Genomic DNA, 13,371 nt, shown 5'->3' on the forward strand with positions numbered 1-13,371 from the left:
GGTTTGGGTCCTCTTAATGATGTTTCTGCCATGATTTTATGGTAGGGTTCAGTCAACAATTTGCTGAAACTCTCAGAGGCATCCCTTAAAGAAATCACACACCATTTGCGCTTGTATGGGTAGGTTAAAGTAAAAGGCATTTGTAAAACAGACTAAAATGGTGCTGAAGTGATTGCCTTTGGTATTGTTATTTCCTCACCTGGAAAATCCTACAAATGGTAGATTTGGTGACCACAAACAAAGAATTCTCATCAAATTACAGTTCCCAGGTTTAATGGGACACCATGATTATTCAGCTGGAATGAAAATGACATATCACAAGTAATATAGCATCATTTGGAAAGTAATTTTCAAGAGCAATAAATATGATGAGGCCATCCATAGAGTTTCAAGATTCTACTCTAGGAACCAGAACATCATTTTACAAGTTTTACGGCTGTTTCTTAAAAGTAATTTCCCAAGCTCTGATGGTAGTGCTTGTAATTGTATCAAAGCGCCAGTGTGGTGTAGTAATTTGAACATTGGCCTATGATTCTCGAGGCCAGGGTTGAAATCTCCACTCAGCCATGGAAACCCACAGGGTGACCTTGGGCAAGTCATGCTCTCTTAGCTTCAGAGGTTCTCTGATCTTGCCAAGAAACCCCGTGATAGGGTTGTCTTAGGGTTACCACAAGTCAGAACCTGGTTGAAGGTGCACAGCAACAACACATACTCCCTGAGGTTTCTGCTCCCACTTCCTCCTTTCCTCTTTTGTCTGTGACAACTTCAGTATCATGGCTGACAATTTACAGAATAAGAATTTTGAGATTATCTTCAATCCACTAATTAATTCTTTTATTAGTATTGTATGTTTTATTCTAGACACAAACACTTGTGCACGTTTGCATGCTTGCACACACATTTGGAAATAACTACAAGAAATCATTGCATTATCAAGCACTAGGACTGTAACCTGACCCACATGAGGTCTCATTCACCTTGAACTTTCAGGTTCATCATCTGGGCGTAACCCTGGATTTAGCCTTGAACCCAAAGGACCAGGTTTTGGTAGTGGCTAAGAATGTCTTTGTACAAGTGAGGCTAGTGGTCCACTGCCCATGTTACTGAAGCTCTCTGATTTGCTTGCTGACTTTGCAAAGGGCTCTGAAACTGCAATCAAATTTAGGGGTTGTTACTGAGAGTATGTGGTTCCCTTTTTCCTACAGCTTCAGTAGTCTGTTTCCAGGCACAATTCTAACTATTTATTATTACTTTTGCAGCCCTATATGATGATGATGTTGTTATTATTGGTAACTGTCCTTGAGTCAACCTTGATTCATGTCCTCTACTGCTCTGCTCAGGGTCTGCAGGCTCAGGCCCATGACCTCTCTTATTGAGTCTAGCCATCTGCATTGTGGTCTTCCTCTCTTTCTGCTACCTTCTACCTTTCCTAGCATTATTGTCTTTCCTAATGAGTTCTGCCTTCTCATTATGTGGCCAAGGTACAACAGACTCAATTTAATCATCTTGTCTTCCAGGGAGATTTCAGGCCTGATATGTCCAAGGAACCATTTGTTTGTCTGTTTGGCTGTCCACAGTATCCTCAGCACTCTCCTCCAGCACCATATCTTCAACGAATTGATTTTCTTCCTATCCACTTTCTTCACTGTTCAGCTCTTGCATCCATACATGGCGATATGATTTGAAGGTTAAGAGGTGATATGTTAGCCCAGTATAATATATTTGAAGGGCTGTCATATTGAAGATGGAGCAAGCTTGTTTTCTGCTGGTCCAGAGAACAGGAGACAAAGCAATGGATGCAAATTATAGGAGAAAAAAAATCTACCTCAACATTAGGAAGAACTTCCTGACAGTAAGAACTGTTTGAATGTGGAATATGCTGCACCCTCGGGGTGTGGTACAGTCTCTTTTTTTGGAGGCTGTTTTGAAATGGAGACTGGATGGCCATCTGTCAGGGATGCTTTGATTGTGAGTTCCTGCATGGCAGGAGAGGGTTCGACTGGATGACCTTTGAGATCTCTTCCGATTCTATGATGTGCCCCATCATACAATAGATTGGACTATTCTGAATTAACTGCTCAGTTGTATATTTTTACTCTTTAGGATCTTGTCTAGTTCTTTCATGGTTGCACTTCCCATTCCTCATCACCTTCTGATGTCTTGACAGTAATCCCTGTTCTGATCAATGATTGATTCAAGGTATGGGGAATCATTAACTATTTAAGTTTCCTCATCCTCTGTATTGAATTCTTGTATCTGCTCTATGGTGAATATTTTTGTTTTCTTAAAATCAGTAACAGACCTGCCTTGGCACTTTCCTGTTTGATTTTCTTTAGTAATTGTTTAAAGTCGTTGATGTTTTCTGCTAGTATTATAGTGTCATCTGCATATAATAGATTGTTGATATTCCTTCTTCCAATCATCACTCCTCCTTACTCCATGTCTAGACCAACTCTGTCTATTATATTTTTTGCAGGCAAGTTGAATAAGTAGGGTGATAGAATGCAGCCTTGCCTGATCTCTTTGTCAATTGGGAATCATTCTGTTTCTCCATATTCTCTTCTGATGATATCCTCCTATTTTGAGTATCTCAGGGCAAACAAATGCAATGGAACCCGCCATTTCTTTAAAATCATTCCATAGCTTTTCATAATCTATACAGACAAAGGCTTTGCTGTAGTCAATGAAACACATGCAGATATTCCTTTGGAATTCTCTGGTTCTCCCCATTATCCACCATAAGTGGATTTCTCGCTCCATATACGGTAAGAGCCTCTGCTGCAAAATTTTAAGCATGGTTTTGCTTACATGGGAGAATAATGTTATGGTCCTGTAGTTGCTGCGCTCTTTTGTGTTTCCTTTTTTAGGAATGGGAATGTATATTGATTGTTTCTAATCTGTGGGCCATTGTTTTGTTTTCCATATTTGTTGACAGATTTTAGTTAGAACTGAAATTTATTGTCTCAGTACATTGTAGCAGATCTAATGGTATATCATGTGTTCCTGGTGATTTATTCTTCTCATTTGCTTGAGCAATTTTGTTGCTTGGACTTACTTCGCTTTCAAGAATCCCGGGTTCATCTTCATATGGCTCTACTTCCCATGTGTCATTTATCCTCTCTTCTCTTTTATATAACTCTTCTGTGTATTGCTTCAAACTTTTTTATTTCATCTTGGTTGTGTATTATATTCTTCTGATCAAATAGCATCACCATTCTTGGTTTAAATTTCTCTGATTTCCTGGATCGTGTGGAAGAGGTCTCTTGTTCTCCCTTTTTTGTTGTTGTGTTTCTATTTTTCTGAATTGGTTATTATAAGAATTATCTTTATCCTTGTGTACTAGTCACTGAGCAATTGCATTCAATGTCCTGCTTTTGTTCCTGTCACTTTTCCTTTTGCTTCTTTTCTTTTTATTACAGCTTGCAGTGTTTTGTCTGTCATCCAATGTTTCTTCTCTTTTTTTTACTACAGCTATCTTTCTGCATTCCTCGTTGACTATATCCCTGGCCATAGTTCTTCCGGTTGTCTGTCAACTAGACGTAATAGTGCAAATCTGCTTTTTCTTTAAATTCTTCTGGGATGTTCTTCAGATCATATTTTGTCATTATTTTGTGTTCTTCTTCAGCTTTATGCTAAATTTTGATATTAGTAGTTCATGGTCTGTGCTGCAGTCTGCACCTGGTCTCATGTTTGCTGCAAGTATAGAGCTTCCCTATATTCTGTTTTCCATTATAATAAATACAATTATGTAGTGTATCTGATTTTTGCATTGACTGTCAGGTGATGTCCATGTGTGCAATCTTCTGTCTGGTTGTATGAAGAAATTGTTTGCAATGAATAGATTGTTTGCCTTTTGAAACTCTATCAGTCACGTTCCTGCTTTGTTTCTTGATCCTAGTCCAAACTTTCCTCTGCTCTGCTTCCTGATTTTGCATTCTTATGGACTATGTTTGGCAAGAAATCCTGTTTTGGTGTATTATCAGTTTCTACTTGGACTCCTTCATAAAATCTCTGTATTTCTTCTTCTTCCACCTCAAGTTGTTTGCACACAGACTTCAATTACAGTGGCACTGATTGGCTTCCCCTGCAGTCTTATTGACATGACATTGTGCATCTTTGCATTATATGCTTAGACTGATCATGCTGCATCTTTCCTCACTATTATTGCCACCCCATTTCATCTTATGATTTCTTTACCTGAGTACTACACTGTCTAGTTAACCTGATTCAAAATGGCCCATTCCTCTTCATTTTAGCTCAGTCTCCCCTAGTATTGCCATGTTTATAAGTTTCATTTCCTTCTTAACTGTGTCCAGCTTCCCTTGACTCATACTTTTCACATTCCATGTTCCTATAACATGTGTATTGCAGCTTCAGACACTCCTTTAGCTTTTTTGAACATGTCTGATGCCTGGTTTCCCTTCTGCTTGAATTCTGTTGTGCCTTTATCACTGTCTCTATTTGTGATTCCCTTCTACTCTGCTCTTTTAGCACTTTGCATGTGTTTTGTCTCTACCTCTTGTGTCATTGTGGATTGTTCCATCACAGGGTTTTATAATGCGAGAGACTCTTGCGAGGGGGTTCACCATTGCCTCCCTATGCACACAGTACTAACTTGTGTTAGTTGTGGTGTCACTGCTGTTGGATCTCCACCAGTGTCACCCTCCGCTACCACTGTGCCCAGTAGTTGTCTATTTTATATCAACATTCATCCCCCTCTGTACTGTCTCCTTCTGTTCCTACTCACATCAAGTTCTCTGAACCTTCTAAGCCCCTCTCTCCCACTGATCAATCCCCCTTTATTTTTTCTGCTGCCATGGTTGCCTCTTCCTTCTTGCTCCATTGTCACATCTCTTTCGGCCTTCTGCTGATTATAGTTGGATGGCAACAATGACGTTGGTGGGCGCTCTGCTCCCTTGCCCTCCTGGCAGTGAGGCAGCTGCAGGGGCAATAGCAGGCCAGGCTAGCCCCTCACTTTGGCCCTCACTCTCCTAAATGATAGGACCAGGCTATTCTAATGAACATATTCTTCCATAAATGCTCATCTGTGTTTTAAGATTTTATTGAGAAAGAGGATGTCTTTCTCTTAGTCCTTTTCTTAGTTCCACTACATGTACATGCACATGTAGAACAGTGCACATGAAATGGATCTGGGGTGAAGCAGACAGGCAGCAATGAGTGGCCTCTGGCTGCTCTGGCTGCAATCACACCAGGACCACAGAGATCACTGCCTCGGTCCCAAGCCGGCCACTGCCAAGAGCTGGATTATTCCCGCTCCTTTTTGTTCCAGATTGCAGTGTTGGAGTAGCTTCTGGCAATTTGGGGGGCATGCATCATTTGAGCGCCATGCCCCCACAGCGACAAGAAGCCACTTTATTTGGCCTATGTGTTTTGGAGTAGAATACAAGTTGAACACAAATCAACAGTGCCATGCGGCAGCCAAAAAGGCCAATGTGATTCTAGGCTGTATCAATATGAATGTAGTCTCTAGATCAAGTGATGTAATAGTACCATTCTATTTTACTTTGTTTAGGCCTCACTTGGAATAATCCTGTGTCCAGTTTGGATCTCACAATTCAAAAAGGATGTTGACAAACTGGAGCGTCCAGAAGAGGGAAATCAAAATGGTGAAGGGTCTGGGAACCATAAAACCCTATGAGAAGCAACTTAGAGAGCTGGGTATGTTTAGCCTGGAGAAGAAAAGGTTAAGAGGTGATATGATAGCCCTGCTTAAGTCTTTCATAGAATCATAGAGTTGGAAGAGATCACAAGGACTATCCAGTCCAACCCCCTGCCATGTAGGAACTCTCAGTCAAAGCATACTTGACAGGTGGCCATCCAGCCTCTGTTTAGAGACTTCCAAATAGGGAGACTCCACCACTCTCCAAGGGAGTGCGTTCCACTGTCAAACAGCTTTTACTGTCAGGAAGTTTCTCCTAATGTTGAGGTGGAATCTCTTTTCCTGGAGCTTGCATCCATTGTTCCGGGTCCTGTACTCCAGAGCAGCAGCTAACAAGCTTGCTCCCTCCTCAATATGACATCCCTTCAAATATTTAAGCAGGGCTATCATATCACCACTTAACCTTCTCTTTTTCAGGCTAAACATCCCCAGCTCACTATGTTATTCCTCATAGGGCACGGTTTCAAGACCCTTCACCATTTTAGTCGCCCTCCTTTGGACACACTCCAGTTTCTCAATGTCCTTTTTGAATTGTGGTGCCTAGAATTGGACACAGTATTCCAGGTGGGGCCTGACCAAAGCAGAATAGAGTGGCACTATTACTTCTCTTGATCTAGACACTATACTTCTATTGATGCAGCTTAAAACCGCATTGGCCTTTTTAGCTGCCGCATCGCACTGTTGACTCATGTTCAACTTATGGTCTACTTGGACTCCCAGATCCCTTTCACATGTAGTCTCGTTCAGCCAGGTGTCCCCCATCCTATCTCTGTGCATTTTGTTTTCCTGCCCATTTCTTTGTACTGAATTTCATTTTGTTAGCTTTGTTAGCTTTGGCCCAGCTTTCTAGTCTATTCAGGTCATTTTACATTTTGATCCTGTCCTCTCGGGTATTAGCTACTCCTCCTAATTTAGTGTTATCTGCAAATTTGATAGGTGTCCCCCCAATTCTGTCATCCAAGTCATTGATAAAGATGTTGAATAGCACTGGGCCCAGGACAGAGCCCTGTGGGACCCCACTGGTCACTTCTCTCTAGGATGAAAAGGAGCCATTGTTGAGCACCCTTTGGGTTCGGCCAGCCAACCAATTACAAATCCATGTAACAGTTGCCTTGTCTAGACCACATTTTACCAGCTTGTTTGCAAGAATGTCATGGGAAACTTTGTCAAAGGCCTTACTGAAATTGAGAAAGAGAAGAGAAAAGTTTCTCATTATGTATCTCTTATTAATATTTTCTCTTCCTAAAACATTTTACTTGTTTCTTTAAAAAATTAACACCAAAAGGTGATGTTAAATGGAGAGCCAGATGGGTTATAAGGGAGAATAGTCCACTTCTTCTGATTTAAACTTCCCTATAAATTGTTTTTTTTTTTTTCCTTAACAGACAGAAATGTGAACTGGGTTATTTATAGGGAAAAAAATTATTGTTGCTTCCTAAGCTCTTGTATTTTCTTACAACACAAATTCTCTTCATTTAAAATTTTCCTAGGAATAACATTGACTAGCTCACTATGAAAGGATCCATTTTTGTTGTCCTCTTTTACTAAGCCTTTTCTTTTAAATATTTGTTTTCCCTTTTTGTGCTAGGGTTAATGAGGCCTTTTCTCTGTCATTGTTTTGCCGAGTAGAAAATTGCAATTTAAAGCCTGGTTTTTGTCCATTATAAACCTACGGTTTTTATGTGGTCATAAATTCCACCAAATAGCTCCTCCAAGCCCTGCACAACCCTATAAAACCCAGCTCAATTAATTAGTGCCTTGGGAACACCTTTATAAATGGATGACCCCACAAACGGCCCGTTGGATGATGCCTGTGCTGGACTTGAAGCCGAGGGACAAATGGCCCCTCTTCTGAATTAAATCCAGACAAGCTTGGGTGTTATCTCTTTGAATATTTGGCTTCTGAACAAATGAATGGTTAAAAGCTAATGAGGGTCCAGCGTGAATGAGAGAAAGGCAATATTCAGTGAGTAATTGACAGCCTCAGAGCATGGGAAAGAATTGTAAATGCCGTCCTGCAATGTGCACTGAAAATGTGGCACATGGATTCCCATGCATGTCTCTCACCATTTGTGGGTAACAGCATGCGAAGTATAGCCAGATTCCCTTGACTCAAACTTTTTGCACAAACTGTTTGTTGTGGTGTTTTGTTATATGTGAGTACAGAAATTAATCCAAAGTCCAAAAAAAATAAGGCAAGGTATTTCTGAAGTTAAAATGTTTCTCCAGCTTGCTTTAAAATATGGCTTAAAAGTGGCTTCCACACACACACACACACACACACACACTTTTTAATGACACGGATGCTCCAAACGTCTTCTCCAGCTCCCATCCCATCCCTGTGCTCTGCCTCACTGTCTCAGCTTCAGCTCTTCTCCTCCAAGTTCCATCTAGCTAGGGCTGAGCCCGCATGGCCTAGTGGTCTGAGTGACTCTGGAGAGCAGGGTTTGAATCTCAGCTCAGCCATGAAACCCACTGGAGGACCTTGGGCAAGTCACAGTCTCTCCGTCTCAGAGGATGGCAAAGACAAACCTTCTCTGAACAAATCTTGCCAAGAAAACCTCATGATAAGTTTACCTTAGGTTTACCATAAGCCAAAAAGTTTTTTTTAAAAAAGGTCACAGCAAGGCACACAGCAACAACAACCTGCAGTTCCTCATACGCTGCATCTTAGGCTCTTGTGGCACCAAAGCTCTCTGAGAAAGAAGGCTAAATATCTCACAAAACTACAAATCCCAGGCTTCCATAGCAGTTAAAATGGCATCAAACTGCATTATTTCTGTAGTGAGGATGCAGCCTTACAAGAATGCATCATAAATAAAACATAAAATATTTCTCTAGCTGTACATTTTTGTATAAAGTCTAGCTCCCTATACTCCATTCAATCATTCATTCATTCATTTAATACTGGTCAGTGACCAAAATGAAGATAGATAGATTGATTGATTTGACCTACCAAGAGAAAGGTGGGATATAAACTATAATAATTAAAATTAGAACATCTTTTACAAAAACCTCAAATAAAAATAATGATAATAAGTAAGCATTCTTCAGCATCAGGAAGAGTTAGTGTATTTCCTAATGCATAGTCAAACTGAGGCCTTATTTATTTGTTTATATTTTGCTAAAATATAATATTTGTTTATATTTTGCCTGGAAGAAAAAGAGCCCTCCTCCAACCACCATCTTGAGGGGGAGAGAGGCCTTGCAATTTTTTGTATTGTATTGCAATTTTACTGTACACCACTATGATCATTGCGGAATAGCGGTCTATAAATAAAAATTAGTATTATTATTATTAAAGATGCTTCTACCTGAGAGGGGTTAATATCTGTCTTTGTTCCCATAACTTTTCTACAACAATAAGAATAATTTACATCTCCACCACTTGTTTACTTCAAGTGGTAATGATGCCAATTAAATCCATTCATTTCTAGGCTGTGACACTACCAAATGGTGTCAAAGGGTGTGTGTGAATGCTTCTCCAAGGGACTGTAGATATTATAACATCATCATTCATCCAGGCTTTATTTAAAAAAAAATGGCTGTCAAACAAATGAAATTAGAAATTTATAAATTGCTAGGACAAGGCTTCTTAGATTGAAGTCCTACAACTGAAAATAAGTCCTACTGTCTTGTATAGGACTGATGCAGTGGATCGTGTTTGTGGTGTAGAACTTTTAAAAAGACATTCCAAAGACCAAATAAATTGGGTTTTGAGTTATATGGCAGACAAAACTATATGCTAACAGATAGGAGAGGCCAACCAGATGGACAGTGTGAAATAGCCATTGTTGTTGTTAACCGCTTTCAAGTCAACTTTGACTCATGGTGACCCTGCGGATGAAACATCTCCATACCCTCTTGTCCTCCACTCCTCTGTTTAAATATTGTAGATTCAGGCCCGTGACCTTCCTGGTTGAGTCTAATCATTTGGCATCTTCCTCTCCTTCTTCTGCCCTCTTTCCTAGCATTATTGTCTTGTCTAGTAATCCATGCCTTCTCATGATATGGCCAAAGTATGACAGCTTTAGTTTTGTCATATTGGCTTCCAGGGAGATTTCAGGCTTGATCTGTTCAAAGGACCCTTCATTTGTCTTGGGCCATCCATGGTATCCTCAGCACTCATCTTCAACATCTCAAATGGGTTGATTCATTATTGAAATAGATATATGGAACATATTTTTTGTATTTTTGTTTGTTTCATATATTACCTATTCCTACAATGTCATCCTGCTCCCCTCCATTAAGTGAGAGAAAGCAAGTTCAAGTGACCTATTAATGTGGCCAGAGTTGAGATCCAGTTTGTCTGGTTCGGCTGGGCTCCCAAATCTTCTGCAACCCTGATGCCTCCAACAGTTGCCTAAAGGTCTCTTTTTTTCACTCCTCCTCTCCTTGGACCTCATCCAGCCCCTGTTTTGCTTTCTTGCTTGCCTTACCAGACCAGAGGAGCAGCTTGTCACATGCCTACATCTGCAAGCCATCCATCCATCCAAGAGGAGGGAAGTGGCAGTGTAGAACAACAACAGCAAGCCCAGACCCAAAGTCTGCTCCAGCAGTTTGAAAGAAGGGGTTCACTTTCTTCCTTGGCTGGCTGGTCCAACATGCTGTCCCTTCAGGTGTGGAGCTATAGTGGTTGCTTCTCCTCCACCTCCAACAAGGCTTAGCCGGAGCCAGGGGCCACCAGCATCTGCCACCGTTGGGCCATAGTGACACTAGCTGTCCTCTGACAGCTGGGTACCCAGGACATACTGGATGGAGGAGGGCTGCTGGTTGAGGCTGCAGCAGCAGCGTCTTGTAATGGGAACTGGGGCCATGATGGGACAGGTGGGGAAAATAGAAGTAGCAGTAGCAGCAACTTGGGATGGGCTCCACCTGAAGCCATGATCCAGCAAGCTTCCCTGCTCTCCTCATGATCAGCTTCCTTTCTCTCTTCAGGTAGCGGCAGCTGCTGCAAATGCCCTCCTGGCCTTTCTCTTCCCCTCAAGGACAAAAAAGGTTTGGAAAGAGGAGGGGGAAATCAGGCCCTCTAAGTCTTGTGCTCCCCCCTTGAGCAACTCTCAGGCCCCCCATGGGGGTCTCACCTCACCATTTGAGACCCATCGCCCTGCACAAAATCCAGAGTTCTCACCTTAGAGCATCTCTAATGCTAATTCTTGCTAATACCACCTGCTTATTTCTTATAAATTAAACATCACAATCAATGGAGATTATTGAATGGAGAAATACTCCTGATATAGATGCAGGATTGAAAACTCAAAACTGGGTGTTTTCATACAGGCCGGTGGCTGGGGGAGTGCAACCCAGATGCAGCCAGGACCCAGCCATGCTTATTCCATGGCTTTTCAAAAATCGGAGCTTACTGTTTTTGAAATTCTGCTGGACTGGGGTCAGGGCTGCACTTAGGTTGCACTGGCCTAGCTGCCAGTGCATTCAATAACACCCAGTTTTGAGTTTTTAATCCTGCATCTATATCAGGAGTATTCTCCATGCAATGATCCCCATAGTTTATCAGCATAATTCCTCTGCCTTTTGAGTAAAATGAACAAATAGTGCATGTGTGTGAAGTTTATTCTTCTTCTTATTATTTTACTTTCTGTTATCCCGCCTTTCTCTCAATATAAGAACTCATTTAGAACATGAATTTAAATTTATTCCTAGGCCTTGATGGTTTGATGACATTTCTGCTAATTTTTCTCAGCTTTTCTAAGAAGGCAGTTGTGTGAATGAAGGTATTCCATGGTAATTTTATGTTTTAAAATATTATTTCTTTTGTATCAACACCTCAATTTCTAAAGTTGAAGGTTAAGGTGCCTAGAAAACTACTACCAGTTAAAACCAGTAAAACTACCAGTTAGATCTCTAGACACAGTCTGGTGAAGTAAGTTCCATGTGTATCCCATTAAGAACAATAGAACTGAAATACATAGTTGAATGTCCCATTGTTTTCTGTGTAACTTTAGCTGAATTTACCCTATTGTCTCAAGTCTTGGTGAAAAGCCATAAACTCTGGTCAAAGAAATGGCACTGGCAAAATGGAAAATCTGCTTTATTGGCTTACTGCCATCTTTAATGGTTGCAATCCCACACAGAAGCCTTTCTCCCATCCGTAGATTTACTTGGTGAGGGTGATCGGATAGTGTTTTGATTCAAATTATGAGAAAGATTCCACCTAAACATTAGGAAGAGCATTTTGATTGTAGGAACTCTTTGAGGGTTGAATAGACTGCGCTCAGAGGGTGGTGAATATTCTTTCTTTGGAGGTTTCTAACCAGAGGTTGGATGCCCATCTTTTGGGAGTGCATAAGCTTTGTGTTCCTGCATGGCCAAAGGGTGTTGGACTGGATGCCCCTTGTGGTCCCTTCCAAGTATGATTCTACTGACTGCATCTGAGGAACTGTCCTACATTGTGTACAATTGGATATTGAACAGGGCAGGTGGCTTTCCAGATATAGCACTGTCACAAATGGATATGCCTGTTAAGTGAGGGAACAGGCAATTGGAAAGGATAAAGTTGTGGTGAGGTCAGCATCAGTGGACCTAATAGAAGCCCTGGGATGGGGGCAGCTGTCAAAGGATGCTGGCTCTGCTAAAGACAGGCTGGGTATATACTTATGTAAAATCCTGTGGTTTCATGAATTGTTGTTGTTGCATGCCTCCAAGTCGTTTGCAACTTATGGAGACTCTAGGGTGAAGTTATCACAGGGTTTTCTTGACATGTTTCATCAGAAGGGGATTGCCATTGCCATCCCCTGAGACTGAGAGAGTGTGACCTGTCCAAGGTCACCCAGTGGGTTTCCATGGCTGAGCTGGGAATTGAACCCTGGTCTCCAGAATCACAGTCCAATGCTCAAACCCCTATGCCACGCTGGCTTTCTGTTTCATGAATACTATAGCGTATTTATCTGTGGAGTTGAGTAAACATGCAGAAAAATGATGTCTTATTGACTTTTTGAGATGAGTGACACATTTGAAGGCCAGAGAAAAATAATAATTAGATATTGAACCCATAAACCCCCTCCTCCATCACCTCCAAAAGCAGGCTGAACTCAGGCAGAAGGTGGATTATCTTGCGTCTATGTTACCATATACATACCATATGCAGCGTCCCAGATGGGAAAGGTTTTTGCAGGCTTGTAGCCCTACCCTAGGAATTGTCTTTCTGGGTTTCAGGTCTGCAACTGGCTCTTTTTGACTTTTCTAGCAGTGCAACTGTGATGGACTGCACTGGCTTCAACAATTATTGAAAGTAAAATGATGTTTTGATACATCATTTGTAGAAAAGCAGCCTCTGTTCTTCCTCCCAGCAGTTTAGCAGCCAACAAACACTGCACTATGACTCCTCCTCTGCTAAATTAGATATTGAAAACAATCTTTTGGTACACACACACACACACACACACACACACAATTTATGTAAAACATCTATGCCTCTGGAGTGACTTCGGAAAGTTTACTGAGTGGAGTCATGTATAGGAAATGTTTTGAGCTGCAAGTACTTGTCCTTTGAACCAAAGGACTCCCTTAAGAGGCTCCAGGGACCTCACAGTTCCAGAAACTGAACCCAAACCCATCCTTAAATTCAATGAACCACAAGTAGTCTGACAATAGGAAATAAAGCAAAAGTGAGATAAATGAGAAAGTTAATCAAGCTCTCCCTGTTACTCCATGCTGCTGCTTTTCCCCAACTC

At 41.2% G+C, this 13,371-nt stretch overlaps 1 protein-coding gene across 1 annotated transcript in view; it reads left to right on the plus strand.

The window, feature by feature from the left end:
- TBX15 (T-box transcription factor 15) overlaps positions 1-13,371 on the plus strand; it is a 126,451-nt gene that overhangs the window by 94,304 nt on the left and 18,776 nt on the right. The gene's annotated exons all lie outside the window — the stretch shown is intronic.

The sequence above is a fragment of the Sceloporus undulatus genome, chromosome 2 (genome assembly GCF_019175285.1).
Source record: "Sceloporus undulatus isolate JIND9_A2432 ecotype Alabama chromosome 2, SceUnd_v1.1, whole genome shotgun sequence".
Lineage (NCBI taxonomy): Eukaryota > Metazoa > Chordata > Lepidosauria > Squamata > Phrynosomatidae > Sceloporus > Sceloporus undulatus.